This window comes from Erinaceus europaeus, chromosome 2, assembly GCF_950295315.1.
Source record: "Erinaceus europaeus chromosome 2, mEriEur2.1, whole genome shotgun sequence".
Taxonomy (NCBI): domain Eukaryota; kingdom Metazoa; phylum Chordata; class Mammalia; order Eulipotyphla; family Erinaceidae; genus Erinaceus; species Erinaceus europaeus.
The window spans coordinates 27,932,393-27,944,715 of record NC_080163.1 but is presented as its reverse complement, the minus strand read 5'-3'; positions in this window follow the sequence as shown (position 1 = coordinate 27,944,715).

Sequence of the window (12,323 nt, the reverse complement as noted above, 5' to 3'; positions counted from 1 at the left end):
AAATCTCTAAAGTAAACAGTTTCTTTCTTTTCTTTTTCTTTTTTTTTTTTTTTTTGCTTGTTTGTTTACTTATTTTTATAAAAGCACTACTCAGGTATGGTTTATGGTGGTGCAGGGGACTGAACCTGGGATTTTGGAGCCTCGAGCATGTGTGCCTCTTTGCATAACCATTAAGCTAGCTTCCCTGCCATAAAATAAACTTTAAAAAAAAAAAGTCATTAAGTCTTTCCATTTCTCTCTATTGTCTCTGTCAACACCATAGTTCAGGACATAAACTCAAATATGTATTATTGCTGTAACCTGCTAAATGGAATTTTCTTTCTTCCTTTTCCTTCCTTTCTTCCTCCCTTTTCCCTTCTCTCTCTCTCTTTCCTTTTCCTTTTCTCTCTTATATTTGCACTACCCTGACTGATTTTTTGTTTGTTTGTTTGTTTGTTTTTAGTGTACATCATGAACCTAGGAGATGGCTCAGCAAGTAAAGTGTGTATTTTACCTTGTGTAAGCCTGTGAATTCCATCCTCAGGCTTCATGGACAGCACTAAGGGAATTCCATGGATGGTGGAGTAATGCTTTTGTCTCTCTTGCTCCCTTTTTCTCCTCTGCCTTAAAACTAGAGAGTAAACAAACTGTGTCAGGGAAGCTGCTCAGCAGTAATGACCAGATGCAAGACTCTTAGCTCATTCTCCAGAACCCTATTGGGAAAGAGAAAAAAAAAAAAATCACCTTACATCTTCACTTAAATCTCTTAAATATCTTCCCATCACAATTAGAATAAAATTCAAAGCAATAATCCCCCAATAAAGGGGAAATTTTTTTAAAAAAAGAATAAAAAGTCAAGTGTCTGAACATGGCCTACAAGGTACCATTTGTCCTAGCTTACCTCTGCTGCTTCACTGTCTACATTTACTCCTTTGTACTTTGTTACCATACTGAAGGTCTTTCTGTTCCTGCAACATGACAAACTCATTACTTAGTCTGTTAGTTTCTCTTCTAGTGATTTGCTTCTCAGATTGGACTTTTTTTTTCCCTATACCTAAACATCATCCCTTATAAAGGATTCATTAACTCCTACAGCTAGAGCACTCCACACCAATGACTTATTCTTTATCAGATAATCTTGTTAGTTATTATTCGGTTTGTTTGCTTTGTTTTTGGATGTCCTTGTCCCCTCAGCTAGAATGCAAACTGCCTGAGGTTGAGTCAACCCCAGAACTGCTACACTGACTACCATAAGTAGGTGGTGAATTTCCTTCAAAGTCATGAATAAATGTGTTGAGTGAGTAATGTGTGATTGCATTTGAAGTGAAAAGGCAAAATCTGTAATTAATGATTTTAAAGAATGAATAATAACTGATTGGCATTTAGTACATTCACATTATTGTTTAGTGATCATCACTGCCTGGTTTCAAATTATTTTCATCACTGTTAAATTAAACCACTTACCTATTACACAGTTAAATCCCATTCTCTCTTGTCATTGGTGTTTATTTGTCTTACCAGAGCACTGCTCAGCTCTGGCTTCTTTGTGGTGCTGGGGATTGAACCTGGGACCTTGGTGCCTCAGGCACGGTAGTCGGGTTTTTTTGGTTTTTTTTTTTTTGCATAACCATTATGCTATCTACCCTGGTGCTTGACAACAAGCAATTTGCCCTCTGTGTTTATGGTTTTATCTATTCTGAATATGTCATGTAAATGGAGTCATACAATATGTGACATTTTGCATATGACTTTTTTCACTTAGCCGTAAAGTTTTTGAGTTCCCTCCGCACTGTAACATGCATTAGTACTTAGTGCTTTGTGGTAGTGGAAATATACACACATCACAATTTGTTTAACCATTCATCAGTTAATGGTCACTTGACATTTGGGTTGTTTCCACTTTTCTAACTATGGCTGAATAGTATTGCTGTCAACATTTGCTTCTAAGAGTTCTTAAATCCCATTTTAGAATTTGGGGGATTGGTGGTAACTTCTAAAGTTTACACTTTCATTCATTTTTGTCCTACTTCTGATTTTCTCCATATCTCTCATTCCCCAGTATTTCTCAGCTGTTGAGAATAGTTTTTGTGATCACATCTACTTAATCATCATAGAACTCATAATCAAATTGTTTGCGGATTCATACAGCAGGTACGGAATTTAATAGAGCCTAAGACAGAAGGAGGCAGGATAAGAGTAGGGAGAAGAGCGGTGGGTACACTTAAAATCACGACTTTTTAAAAACAATCATACTACAAGGTAATCAATTTACTTATCTAGGCATGAGCTCAGTTTCCCTCAGAAATGTGAATAGCTGCCGTGCTATCTGAATTAGGCACTTGGACTCCCTTGGTGGTATGTTTCCATGCCATCGCCAGTGTTAGAAAGTTTTAATCCTCAATTAGATATATATCAAGTCATTAAAATATCATCAGATTTTAATGATTTGAATCTATGAAAATATGTAAATTAGTAATGGCTTATTAAACTTTACAGTTTCAGGTTGTATGGACAAAAAGATCTGCACATATAAGATATTGGGGGGGAGAAGCTTTTTGTGTATTTTATCACAGCATTTCATAACAAGGATGATTTTTTAAAAATAAATAAATATATCATCTATTTTGAATAGACTCAATTTCCATGGGAGCTAAGTACAAGCAGTTGTGTATGTCTAAGCACTTTATCTTGATCTCAGGCTCTCCGCTTTGTTTTTATGGAAAGCTCTGCTCAATTCAAAACATAAATTTGGAAAAGGCTATCCTCCCTGTAGGCTTCTGAAAGCCTGTAGTTATGGTGGTTACTTAAATATTATTTCCATAGCTACACTGGCTTCTAGCCACAGCTGAAATGCGTATCAACAAGCAAGTGTGAAAATGGGGAGAGGGGAGGGAGGGGAAGGAGAGAGAAGAGACAGAGGACACTAATTTTCCTCCAGTGTAGGAGGTATAATGTCTTTATAAAGTAATAATTAAAAGAAAAACAATTACTGGAGCCTTATCGGGACCATGCAGCTGTACTTCCTCCTTTTGCATTAGCAGTGTTCCTAAGGTTATGACAAACCATGAAAATTGCATCTTTAGAGGAGTTTTATTCCTTTTCCTATGATTTGATTGAAACAGACAGCTACATTTTGTGTATATATAATTAGGCAGTAAAATAGGCTTTGAAGGCAGGTTTCCATTTAGTATGTGAGTCACACGCACAACAGCCTTTCATTCAACAGCCAAAGACTGGTCTTTTTAATGCCCCAACTCGCTCAACTTGTTTTCTGAATGCTATATCTTGCACCGGTTGGGGGTGCAGGGTGGGGGTGGGGGGATAAAAGACAAAAAAAAAAAAATCAGCTCCTTGCCCATATTTCTTTCTTTTCTCATCTTCCTTCCAAGGGAAAAGCTATCTGAAAAGCCAATCTAGGAAGTCTTTGGTGATTTAACCTCGCGACAAACTGATTTTTATCATCCTTTTTCCAGATTGTGGTCAGGGCACCAGTGAATGCTGCACCAGCTCTTGGCGTATCTAATCCCTCTCATAAAAGGCCATTGTGGCAGTAAAACTGAGACCAATGGCTTTTTCATTCTCCACCTCTCAGCACTCCAAAGTAATAGCACTGGGTCTCCTCAGTGTTTCTCTTTTCAGATGCATAGTTTCTCCCTTTAACAAGGTTTTTAAAAGAGGGAGGGGGAAGGAAGGATGAAGGCGAGAAGGAATACAATCCCATTTTCTTAATGCTGTCCCCATATGTGTCACTAAGTGATTTTTTTTTCTTCTTCCCACTGAACCTAAATTAGGAAGAGCATGTGAGATACAGCCTGTTTTTATGAAAGAGATTTTTCTCTGCGATCTCAAGCACAATAAGAACAAGTCTGGGTAATTTTTTTCTCCACATAATAGAAATCAGGCCTATCAACTGTGCATCATTATGCCTTATCTGATTAAAAAGCAGTCGCCTATTAATCTCTGTCCTTTCATCTCACTGTATGCTATTCGCTATCTCCAGTGCCATTCTGGCAAATCCGACGATGGAGAGAAATAATATCAAGCTACTTGGCTGATTTATGCAAGTGATAGTTTGTGTTTGTAAAATGCCTTTCATTGTACAAAGACCTCAAAGGGCTTCAGGAATGTTACAGGGCCCAGCTCTAACATAAAGGGCACAGAATGGCCATAGTCATGTAAATCTAAATTTCTAGAGTGATTAGTCCCCTGGTAACCAAGAGAGATGAACTAGCTTCTCATTTTTGATGTGAAAGTTGATGTCCATGCAGGAATTTCAATTTCCAGTACAGGCAACTATCACAAGATAAACCACTCAGTATTCAATTTACCTCCTGGGATGTCCCCCAGGGGAGTCTGTTCCCCAAGATGAAGGGCTTTACATGACCGGCAGGTGTATATATTTCTTCAATTGGCCTAATCTAATAAAGCTGGACATGATTTATATGTGCAAAATGTTGCCATGTTAAATAATTCAGAATGAAACTGCCTTTTCTAGTTGTGGTACAAATAGATGTCAATCTACATTTAATGGTGCCTGCATCCCACAGGGACGTTGGACCAGCAGAAAGCAAATCTGTGTTTTGTACTGGTTCTGAGGGAAAATGCTGGGAACAGGTCCACTAAGACTTTTGTGATTTTTGGGCCTCAACGAAATGAAACCATTCAACACAGTAGGTTAGCCTTGCTCATTCTTTGTTTAAAAGTAGGAAAAGCAGCTTCCATCAGGGACCCTGGTACCCATCAGGATATTTATGTAAAGCTGATACAGAGACTTTCCTCTTTCTGAAGGAATGTATGTATAAGGTCAAGGCCCCCAGTGGGAATAATCAGCTTCATTTCCCAAAGTTCCCTCTGTTTGCTGACTTTCTCATTCCTCTTCTGTTTCTACCACATAATCCATTCCAAGTTCTCAGTCATACTAGGTCAGACTCTGGATTTTTTAAGGGCTTTTTTATTTGTTTTGTTTTTTGCATGGAAAACAATTTTTTAGTCAATTTCTTATCACAGTGCATGTCAAAGTAATAAAATACATAATCTATCATTTCCATATTAGCCACAGAGATACCATGGGGTAAAGAAGAGCCCTGGGTTTGCAAAAATAAAATCTCAGACTAAGGAGAAATGGTGTTTATCTAAGCTTTCATGCCTGAAACTACAAGATCCTAAGTTCAGTCCCCAGCATCACCACCATAAACCAGAGCTGAGCAGTGGTCTGGTGAAAAATTATTTAACTAAATTATTTAACTAAATCTCTATATGTCTATTATTATTATTATTATTATTTGGATAGAGACAGAGAGAAATAGAGAGAGGAGGGGAAGACAGAGAGGAGGAGAGAAAGACAGACACCTGCAGACCTCCTTCACCACCTGTGAAGCAACTCCCCTGCAGGTGGGGAGCCGGTGGCTTGAACCAGGATCTTTCTGCCGGTCCTTGTGCTTTGTGCCATGTGCTCTTAACCAGCTGCACTAGCACCCAACTCCCATGTCCATATTATTATGCTTCTGAATTTCAGCAATGGTTTGTATTTACATGTTAAGTATAATAGACAGTACTAGTATTTCCCAGTTGGACCCTCTTTGCTTATGAAAATGAAATAGTAGCATTATGAAAACAGTCTAGCCAGTATTTGGAGTTCTACCATAACTTCAGTATGCCAATTCTAAAGTTTGTATTGCCAGCTTATCAGCCTAATTGTATCAGTGGATATGTTAAAGCAAGGGGAGTGTCTGTATTATGCCTTTACTTGCAAACTGAACTGGCCACAGCAGTCAGTTATTTCATGAACCTGGAAAGGCTGGTTGTAATCCCAGAGCTGCCTGACTCTCAAGAGGATACAAGAATGACCAATAAGGAGGGGAAATTACCTGTTTGAGTTCTACCTCTGATCATCCCCTGGTCTGACAGAAGCCAAATTTAGCTTTTCTGGGACTGGTTCTATTCCTAGTAGCCAGGGCCTCGTTAATATTTACTTTAAAGCAATCATATCTTCTTACTTCTCTTAAGCTCAAGTTAGAGGGATATGCAACAGTTAAAATTTTTGAAAATATTTTATTTATTCTAATGAGAGAGAGATACAGAAAGATACACACAGTGGGGCCAGGTGTCAGTGCACCTAGTTAAGTACACAAGGACCCAGATTCCAGCCCCCAGTCCCCACCTGCTGGGGAAAGCTTTGCAAGTGGTTAAGTAGGGCTGCAGGTGTCTCTCTGTCTCTCTCCCTCTCTATCTCCTCCTTCCCTCTCGATTTCTGGCTGTCTCCATCCAATAAAAAATAATAATAATTGGGGCTAGGTGGTGGCACACCTGGTTGAGCGCACATATTACAGTGCACAAGGACCCAGGTTCGAGCCTCTGGTCCCCACTTGCAGGGGGAAAGCTTCATGAGTGGTGAAGCAGGGCTGCAGGTGTCTCTCTATATCTCTCTCTATCTATCTATCTACCCCTTCCCTCTCAATTTCTGGCTGTCTCTATCCAATAAATAAAGATAATTTTTAAAAAGATAATAAAAGAATAAAGCAAGAAAGAATGACACGCAGAGAAACATATAACAGAGCACTAACTACTCAGTTCTGGTTTATGGTGGTGCTGGGGATTGAACACAGGACATTAGGTCTGAGACTCTTTTGCATAACCATTATGCTATCTCCCCAGGCCTGGGAAAATAGGTCTTAAAATCCTCCCATCCTCATCATGTTACCATCTTCTGATTTCTTCATAGCACTTCTTACTATCTGATATTATCATATCAGTTTATCTATTTACTAACTTAGCATTTCTCAACTTCACTAGGGTATAGGCTCATGACAACAGGAACTTTGGTACATATAGGTAAAATACCTAGGAGCTCTAACAGAGCCTGGCACACAATATACACTTAATAACTATCTGTTGAAATAATTGAGTATTGTCTTTACTGATGATCTTGTTCGTGTTAAATTTTCAAAGAATTTCTAACCAAAGCAAAACATTCAATATATTATTTTATCAAATGTGAAACTGGCCTAGAGAGCACATTTGCTGTTATATATTCATCTTTACATTGCCTTCACCTATCATTTTCTTCTTATTATTCTTCTTTTTTAGATTTATTTATTGTGATTCCGGAAATGATGGGATAAAACGCTGGACTCTCAAACATAATGTCCTGCGTTCATTTCCCAGCAGCACAGGAATCAGAGTGATGCTCTGGTTCTTTTTCCTATCTCATTTATAAATAAATAAACCTGTAAAATGGATGTATTTTGAATAAAGACAAAAAGAAACACCTGCAGTACTGCTTCACCACTCATGAAGCTCCACCGTCCAGTTGAGGTCCTTCTAGACTGTAATGTGTGCACTCGACCAGGTGTACCATCACTGGGCCCCTCAAGATTTATTTATTAATAAGAAAGGAAAAGGGGAGACAGAACCAGGTCATCATTCTGTACATACATTGACAGAGATTACACTCAGGACCTCAGCTGAAGGGTCCAATTTTCTACCCACTATGCTATCTCCTAGGCCACAAGCTACTACTTTGTAATATACTATTGCTAACATACTCCTAGGTTCACATGTACAGAAGTTTTTGACTAATCAGTTCATATTGAAATACCATTTCAGTGGTTTGGGAGGTGGCGCAGTGGATAAGGTTTTGGGCTCTCAAGCATGAGGTCCCAAGTTCAATCCCCGGCAACACGTGTACCAGAGTGATGTCTGGTTCTTTCTCTCTCTTCTGTCATTTCTCATGAATAAATAAATAAAGTAAAATAAGAAAGAAATACCATTTCATGTATAATAGAAGCAGATTTATTGCATACCTGTTTGTATGATTCACAAGAATGAAGATGAAACAGTATCCAACTTGGGTTCATAGTTCCACTAGTAACATACAAAATAAAATACACCACATTTGTGGGTGGCTTTATGTTTTAAAAGCACATTCACACACATTAACTCCTATGACCCTCACAACAGACTAGCAATGTAAGTAGAGCAAGCCTATTGTCCCAATTTACAAAAAAAAAAAAAAAAAAAAAAAAAACTAGGGCACAGCAGAAAACTGAAGTGGTTTGCCCTAGGCACCACAGTTGATTAGTGACATCTAGGACAAGGACTTTGGATTCTAACTCTAAATCCAGGATTCTTTCCATGGTGCCTGTCCCCATTCTTCACCAGCTTATTCAGCCTTCTAAGTGCAAAATTCCAATCTTCTATTGCTTTAAGACATATCTCTTGTCTTGTTTGGGCAGAATTTGTTGTATAAAGATGGTGAATTATATTTATGCTATTGTATACTTGTGAAAAGTTAATTTGATATTTGGGAGCATCCTGGAGATTTGTGGGTTTATTGCCCTATTGTCTCCTCCAGTGTGAATTCTGGAAATCATCTAATAATAGTTTTAAAATAACAAGTAATCGCTAGGATTCTGGTGAAAAGGTGAATAGCATCTCGGCTCATGAGAAGCAAGGAAAATTGCTGGCTGTTTATACTGTGAAGTCCTTTCTGCTTACAACCCTGAATGGACTGTTTGGACAGATGTTTACTCGTGCTGACTTATACTCACCTTACCGATTTTATTACAGTAGCATCAAGGGCATTGGTATTAATCTCTTTCAGCTTCAAAAAGTCTAGCTGTTTTAAAGTGTAACCCTGATTTTAATCTTTCATCAACGGCCTCTTTCACACTCGTGAATCCATATGTTCTAGTGATTTCTCTTTCTATGTCTTCCAATTTGCATGTGCTGTAAAACCAGCTTTTATTTGTGTATTGCTTTACCTACTACGTATCTAGTCACAGCTTAAATCCTGTGAAAGAAACATAAGAGAATAGAAAGTACCATCTGTCATTTGAAGTTTTAGAGAAGAGAATGTATGACAACCTATAGAAAGCTAAATCAGGTAGTACCCAGTGCAAAAGAAAGAGAGAGAAAAATGAAATAAGAGAGAAGTGAAAAATCATTTGAGTTATAAACCTAAGTAGGGGCACAGGGCCAGATGGCAGTACACCCAGTTGAGCACATACATTAACATGTGAAAGGACCAGGACTCCAGGTTGGGCGGTAGTGCAGCAGGTTAAATGCAGGTGGCACAAAGCACAAAGCACCGGTTCCAGCCCCTGGATCCCCACCTTTAGGGGAGTCGTTCACAAGCGGTGAAGCAGGTCTGCAGGTATTTATCTTTCTCTCCCTCTCTCTGTCTTCCCCTCCTCTCTCCATTTCTCTCTGTCCTATCCAACAATGACGACATCAATAACAACATTAATAACTACAACAACAACAACAACAAAAAAAAAAGGGTAACAAAAATGAAATAAATAAATAAATATTTTTTAAAAACCTTTAAAGAAAAAAAAGAAAGGTCTCAGACTCAAGCCCCTGGTCCCCACTTGCACAGGGGAAACTTCATGAGCGGTGAAGCAGTACTGCAGTTATTTCTCTTTATCTCCCTCTTCTCTCTGGACTCGCCTGTTTCTGTCTATAAATTACATACACACTTTGTTTTATTTTATTTTTTTATTGACACCAGGGTTATTGCTGGGGCTCAGTGCCTGCATTAGGAATCCACTTCTTACACATGGTAACATGTGTGCTTAACCAGGTGCACCACTGCCCAGCCTTTAATAAATCATATATATTTTTTAATTTTTAAAGAAATTCTTGTGGGTTTGTATTAACTTTAAAAATTATTTTATGTATTTAATAAAGATAGATGGGGACCAGAGGCTTGAACCTGGGTCCTTGTACATTGTAACATATTCACTATAAGGAGTGCACCACCACCTGACCCCTGGATTAACTTTTTTTTTTCCTCCAGGGTTATTGCTGGGACTCAGTGCCTGCACTACGAATCCACTGCTCCTGGAGGCTATTTTTTCCCTTTTGTTGCCCTTGTTGTTGTTATTGTTGTTCTTACTGCTGTCGTTGCTGTTGGATAGGACAGAGATAAATCGAGAGAAGGGAAAACAGAGAGGGAGAGAAAAAGATAGACATCTACAGACCTGCTTCACCACTTGTGAGGCAAGCCCCCTGCAGGTGGGGAGCCGGAGTCTCAAACCGGGATCCTTATGCTGGTCCTTGCAATTTGCGCCATGGGCGCCTTAACCTGCTGTGCCACCACCAAGCCAGGATTAACTATTTAACGTAGGAAGAAATGGATAATGTAGAAACCATATAAAGGTAGATTATAGGCACAATCATATTATGTTGGTCATAAGAAAATAACAGCACTGGGTGGGAGGGATAGCATAATGGTTATGCAAAGAGACTCTCGTGCCTGAGCCTCCAAAGTCCCAGGTTCAATCCTCTATATACACCATCTAGAGTAATATAGGGGTGGAGGAGGAGGAGAATTAGCACTCATCAATGCAAATTCAAATTCAGGGGCCAGGAGGTGGTACACCTGCTTAAGTACACACATTACAGTGCACAAGGACCCAGGTTCAAGACCATGATTCCCACCTGCAGGGGCAAAGCTTCAGGAGTGAGTGGTGAAGCAGGGCTGCAGCTGTCTCTCAGTCTCTCTCTCTCCATCACCCTCTCCTCTTTCAATTTCTCTCTGTACATATAAAAATAAAATAAATAAGTAAAAAACAAATTCAAATTCATGCTTTGTGTGTCTTTCTAATTACATAATAGTAGTTATTTGGATGGCTATTTTGTGCCAAATATTATATTACACACATTATTTCATTTAATCCTCCAAATAAACTTTTGACCTAGTGCTTGAGAAAATGCCTGGTTCATGCTATAGGATCCATAAATGTTTAGTAAGTGGTTGAATGGTAGTGTACAGTCTTTATTTCATTTACGAGGAAACTAAGGTTCAGAAAAGTTATATCACCTGCTGAAAGCCACATGTTCACAAAGAATAAAACTAGGATTTCAACCAATTTGTCTCATTTTCAAATCGGGATAATATTTTTCTGGGTCGGCATATGGGTTAAATAAAATACTATGGTTAGAGATTTAATACAATACCTGGCATACACAGAGTGCTAAAGTAAATATTAGGATAAAATGTCTCACAGGAGTAAACTGGTAGGGATGAATAAAGAACAGTGAAGAGAGCAGCCACACAAGTATTTTCAGATTCTCAACAGTTTAAGACAATGTGTTCAGAGTTGAAAGAACTTGAAATGGCCCATGTAAAGCAAATATTTGATGAGATGTTTGCTTTAGTGCTCAGCCCTGGTCATTCTCATGCAATGTTTTCTGTGTAATAATTTTATTCCCAATCACAAGAGAGATAACTGAAGGACTCTCCATAGAGTACTCCATATTTAGCAGTTCCTTGAGAATATTTGTATAGGGGCCAGGAAATGGCACACATGGTCAAGCGTTCACATGACAGTGTACAAGGACACAGGTTCAAGCCCCTGGTCCCCACCTGCAAGGGGGAAAGCTTCACGAGTGGTGAAGCAGAGCTGCAGGTATCTCTCTGTCTCTCTCCCTCTCTATCTCCCCTACCCTCTCAATTTCTCTCTGTCTCCATACAATTATAAATAAATAAAAATGTTTTAAGAAAAAGAATATTTGTATAATGATGTAAAATATCATTTGGGGTTCCTGATCTATATCACACCTTAATCACTCCAGTGTCAAGTCAAATCATAAGCTTTTACAATATCCTGTTAGTCTGTTCAGGCTGTTATAATAAATTGTCATAAACTGAGTAGTAGTTCATAAAGAAGGGATACTTATTTCTCTGTTTTACAGACTGGAAGTCCAAGATTCAGATTTGTTGTCTGTTAAAGTTTCACTTTCTTGTTGTTCATTATAAATTCACATAGTTAAGCTTCTCACAAGCTAACTTTCTGGGGTTTCTTTTGTGAAGACACTAATCCCATTCATCAGGGCCCCACCTTCATGACCTAAGCACTTCCCAGTAATTTACCTCCAAATTCCATTTCATTGGGTATTACAGCTTTGCCATACAGTGTGTGTGTGTGTGTGTGTGTGTGTGGTGATGGTAGTGATGAGGGACCAAAATATTCAGTCCATCACATCCATCAGTTAAGAGAACTAGCATAATAAGGTAGGAGTATTCCCATTTTAAATACATTATACAACCATTAAAGGAATGATATTATTTGTATGTACTGACCTGGGAAGATGCCTATCATTTACTCTGAAGTGAACTTGGGAAAGAACATGGGAAAATTTGTAGTAAACTACTAGAATAATTCTCTTCTAGAGAAGGGTATGGGGTTAGGAGGAAATTGTCAGAAAGCTTATGCCTTTTTTCTCTATGTATATTTATATATTTTTAAATAAATTTCTGAGATGAACATTTTTTTCCTCCTTCAGTTTAGAACTCAATAGAGATTAGATCAAGACAATGACCTCAGCATACCTACGTA